At 49.8% G+C, this 4,720-nt stretch overlaps 3 non-coding genes across 3 annotated transcripts in view; all 3 read left to right on the top strand.

Moving 5' to 3' along the window:
• The first annotated feature begins 215 nt into the window (after positions 1–215).
• On the top strand, positions 216–2,509 carry LOC124346375. The gene has a single exon (XR_006919923.1). It is a non-coding gene; the product is annotated as a small subunit ribosomal RNA (ribosomal RNA).
• Positions 2,510–3,441: 932 nt separating this feature from the next.
• Positions 3,442–3,594, top strand: LOC124346222. The gene has a single exon (XR_006919794.1). It is a non-coding gene; the product is annotated as a 5.8S ribosomal RNA (ribosomal RNA).
• Positions 3,595–4,231: 637 nt separating this feature from the next.
• Positions 4,232–4,720, top strand: part of LOC124346382 — a 4,575-nt gene continuing 4,086 nt past the window's right edge. Inside the window, exon 1 of the ribosomal RNA XR_006919929.1 lies at positions 4,232–4,720. This exon is cut by the window's right edge and continues 4,086 nt beyond it. This is a non-coding gene — a ribosomal RNA (large subunit ribosomal RNA).

The raw sequence follows: 4,720 nt of genomic DNA, 5'->3' as shown, positions 1-4,720 counted from the left end.
AATTGAAATGAAAAAAATCCAACAAACGGATCGGATCGGTGTTTCTCTTCACTGGGACTCGCTGTGACACGCCAGGCGTTGCGATCAAAAATTTTAGTTTCCGAAGAAAAAGAAAAAAACGAAAAAACGTGTTGATTTGGTGTGTGTTTGGTGATGCGTGGGCGAAATAAAAACCCGCAACTCGCCGGATGCATATCAAACAAACATACACGAAATACCTGGTTGATCCTGCCAGTAGCATATGCTTGTCTCAAAGATTAAGCCATGCATGTCTAAGTACAAGCCGCTAGACGGCGAAACCGCGAATGGCTCAATAAATCAGTTATGGTTCCTTAGATCCACTCCATCCTACTTGGATAACTGTGGTAATTCTAGAGCTAATACATGCACTCGAGCCTCGACTGCGGGCTTTCGGGCTCGCAGAAGAGGTGCTTTTATTAGATCAAAACCAGTCGGGGCCGGGCTTTCGGGCTCGCGCACCGTACCAATTTTGGTGACTCTGGATAACTTCACGCCGATCGCACGGCCTTCGCGCCGGCGACGTATCTTTCAAATGTCTGCCTTATCAACTGTCGATGGTAGGTTACGCGCCTACCATGGTTGCAACGGGTAACGGGGAATCGGGGTTCGATTCCGGAGAGGGAGCCTGAGAAACGGCTACCACATCCAAGGAAGGCAGCAGGCGCGCAAATTACCCACTCCCGGCACGGGGAGGTAGTGACGAAAAATAACGATACGGGACTCTTCCGAGGCCCCGTGATTGGAATGAGTACACTTTAAATCCTTTAACGAGGAACCATTGGAGGGCAAGTCTGGTGCCAGCAGCCGCGGTAACTCCAGCTCCAATAGCGTATATTAAAGTTGTTGCGGTTAAAAAGCTCGTAGTCGGATGTCTGTCTTCGGCCGGGCGGCGCCGCTCTGAATCAAGGGTGTTGCGTTTCACGCTCTGGGAGCCCGGGTGTCAAAGCCCGACTCTCTTCACGGTCGGACAACATCGCCGGAGTGGTGGTCGGTGCGTCGTTGTTGTATCTGCGGCCAGAGTTGGAAAGTTCTTTCGGGTTCTTTTTTAATTTTGGTCGTAGTTGACTCGATTCGCTCCACCCAGTCAATCGTTCGGGGTGCCCTTCACCGGGTGTCTCGGGCGGCCGGCAACGTTTACTTTGAACAAATTAGAGTGCTCAAAGCAGGTGTATCCCAACGCCTGAATATCGCAGCATGGAATGATGGAATAGGACCTCGGTCCGATTTTGCTGGTCTTTTACTTTTGGACCCGAGGTAATGGTCAATAGAGACGGACGGGGGCATTCGTACTGCGGCGACAGAGGTGAAATTCTTGGACCGCCGCAAGACGAACAACAGCGAAGGCATTTGCCAAGAATGTTTTCCTTGATCAAGAACGAAAGTTAGAGGTTCGAAGGCGATCAGATACCGCCCTAGTTCTAACCATAAACGATGCCAACCAGCAATCCGTCGGAGTTACTCCAATGACTCGACGGGCAGCTTCCGGGAAACCAAAGTCTTTGGGTTCCGGGGGAAGTATGGTTGCAAAGCTGAAACTTAAAGGAATTGACGGAAGGGCACCACCAGGAGTGGAGCCTGCGGCTTAATTTGACTCAACACGGGAAACCTCACCAGGCCCGGACACTGGAAGGATTGACAGATTGAGAGCTCTTTCTTGATTCGGTGGGTGGTGGTGCATGGCCGTTCTTAGTTGGTGGAGCGATTTGTCTGGTTAATTCCGATAACGAACGAGACTCTAGCCTGCTAAATAGGTGACGGGTTTTATCAATTGAAACCGAAGGGAGTACGGAGGCGTCGGGATCAGGTGGCGGCGATTCGGGTCTCGGTGGGACTGGTTCCTTTAGTGAGGCAATCTCTCGGCTTGGTTTCGTTGTGCTTTGTTCGTCGGGTGTACGGCCTTCACGGGTTGGTTGCCTGGCGGATGAGGTATGGCGGGGCTTTGTCGGGAATGTCTCGCGGGGGCTGGCTCTATTGTTATTCGGTCGTCGTCATCCCCGGCGATACCTTCTGCTCTCGCGTCCGTCACGCAGTCTTCTTAGAGGGACAAGCGGCGTCCAGCCGCGTGACAGTGAGCAATAACAGGTCTGTGATGCCCTTAGATGTCCTGGGCCGCACGCGCGCTACACTGAAGGAATCAGCGTGTTTCACTCTCCCTGTCCGAAAGGACCGGGTAACCGCTGAACCTCCTTCGTGGTTGGGATTGGGGACTGCAATGATCCCCATGAACCAGGAATCCCTAGTAGGCGCGGGTCACTAGCCCGCGTCGATTACGTCCCTGCCCTTTGTACACACCGCCCGTCGCTACTACCGATTGAATGATTTAGTGAGGCCTTCGGACGGGCTTGTCGGGGTGCCGTCGAGTGGGGAGCAATCTCTGCCCGTGCGGTGCCTACCAACGGCGAGACTGAAAGATGGTCGAACTTGATCCTTTAGAGGAAGTAAAAGTCGTAACAAGGTTTCCGTAGGTGAACCTGCGGAAGGATCATAAACGAACAAGACAAATGTTTTGCGCATATGGCTTTGGTTGAGCACGAAACAACTAAAAGTTGCAAAACAAAAAAACCCCATCAAAAGTCTTTCGGCGTAAGACATCGTATGAACTATGTGTGGGTTGACGGAAGAAAATCATTTATTTTGAACGGGTATCAGGCGCTCTGATGCGCGGTGGTTTAAAGCGGATTCGCCTTTTCAAATTGATTTTTCTTTCCTCTCGGCTCAAAAAAAAACACAAAGTCTTTCGATTTGGTCTATGGCCGTGAGCAAATTCTTCCTGCTTCGATGGTGAATGTCTCTATAGATTCATTCGACCTTTAGCGGCGCTCACAGTGTTGACGTTAGTAGAGTGAAGAATACGATAGCCCGCCTGGGCCGCGAGTACCGAAGGAACAATAAAGGAGATTTTATAAAGTCTTAGTCCCTAAATCAAACACTTTGAAAAATAAAAACTCGGTGGATGGAGAGTCGGAAAAAAAAAAAACATCAAGATTTTGAACGGGTATCAGGCGCTCTGATGCGCGGTGGTTTAAAGCGGATACGCCCAATCGAAATTGTTTTTTTTTTTGTTTCTCTCTTCGTCTTCGGGATTTTTTGATTCTCGGTGGGGGACGAAAGTGTGAGACTTTACTCTGGACGTTCTTTTCGGGCGTAGATACTCGTGGTTGCGTGCGTGTGCGTCGTATAGACTAACACTCCAAAGCCCGACACTATGCCGTTGAAAACCGAATGTTTTTTAAGCTTGCCCTTCGCCCTCTCGATGAAGTAGGAAGAATTCAAAATCACAATAACACACTAAACCCAAATTCTAGTACGAGTGTTTATCGGAACATTTTCTTTCTGGCTTTCTTTCTCCGCCCTCGCATTCATTTGCTTGGGCGGGTTGGAGAAAAAGAGAGAAGAAAACGAATATGTCGTTTTATATACGACCCTGAACGGTGGATCACTAGGCTCGTGGATCGATGAAGAGCGCAGCAAAGTGCGCTAATCCATGCGAACTGCAGAACACATGGAGCATCGAAATCTTGAACGTAAATGGCGGCCCAGCTTCTCGCTCGGGCCACATCTGACTGAGGGTCGGTCGAATGATGAACGAACAGAGATTTTTTCAGTCTTGGTTTTGCATGTTGGGTCGCGGCGAGATTTATTTTTCACCCGGCCTGACCGCATAAAAGCTCCCGAATCTCTAACGTCTGGGTGCCGCGCGACTTAAGTGTCCGCGATGCCTCAAATACAAAAAAGGGGGAAAAATAAAAGAAGGTTCGCCCTGTTTTGTTTTTTTCCTCTCTATTCAAAAGAAACCTTTTTCGATGGCAAAACAGATGGGAAATTTTTGAGCCAACTCAAAAAAAATTTAGAAATAAACACATCTTCTCGAACAAGGTGTCGGCTGCGTGTGCGCGATATACCGCTTCAACGCGAGTTTAGTTGTGTGTGTGCGCCGGGCGTGTCGAAGTGTCGACCACCGCGAATTATCACTCACTCTAACCGCTCGTTATGCAAGCATGGTTCGCGCACGACGCGTTGTTTCAATACAAAAAGCCGCAGGACGCCCTGTCACTTTTCGTAAATTAATTTTTGCGAATAACGAGAGACTCGCTTTATTTCGAAAAAAAAATTTGAACCGGCAATTATTCAATCTTTCCCGGCTTTAAAACGCCAAAGTCTGTCGAGCTAGATAAAGTGTTGTCTCCTTTTGAAAACAAACAATTCATTCTGACCTCAGTTTAGATGAGACTACCCGCTGAACTTAAGCATATCAGTAAGCGGAGGAAAAGAAACTAACAAGGATTCCCTTAGTAGCGGCGAGCGAACAGGGATGAGCCCAGCACCGAACCTCGCGCCCGGTTGAGCGGGTGCCGAGGAATGTGGTGTTCGGGAGGATCGTGCGCGTCTGTCCGGTATCTATCGTCCAAGTCTCCATGAACGGGGCGAGCAACCCACAGAGGGTGTCAGGCCCGTAGATAAGACGAGCCGAGACCGTGCATCGGATCCCTTCCCAAGAGTCGGGTTGCTTGAGCGTGCAGCCCTAAGCGGGAGGTAAACTCCTTCTAAGGCTAAATATCGCCACGAGACCGATAGCGAACAAGTACCGCGAGGGAAAGTTGAAAAGAACTTTGAAGAGAGAGTTCAAGAGTGCGTGAAACCGTTCAGGGGGTTAAACGGGTGGGCCCTCGAAGGTCGAACAAGTCCCCGCTCCCGGCAC

The sequence above is a fragment of the Daphnia pulicaria genome, chromosome 6 (assembly GCF_021234035.1).
Source record: "Daphnia pulicaria isolate SC F1-1A chromosome 6, SC_F0-13Bv2, whole genome shotgun sequence".
Taxonomy (NCBI): Eukaryota; Metazoa; Arthropoda; class Branchiopoda; order Diplostraca; family Daphniidae; genus Daphnia; species Daphnia pulicaria.
This window is presented reverse-complemented; position numbering and strand designations above follow the sequence as displayed.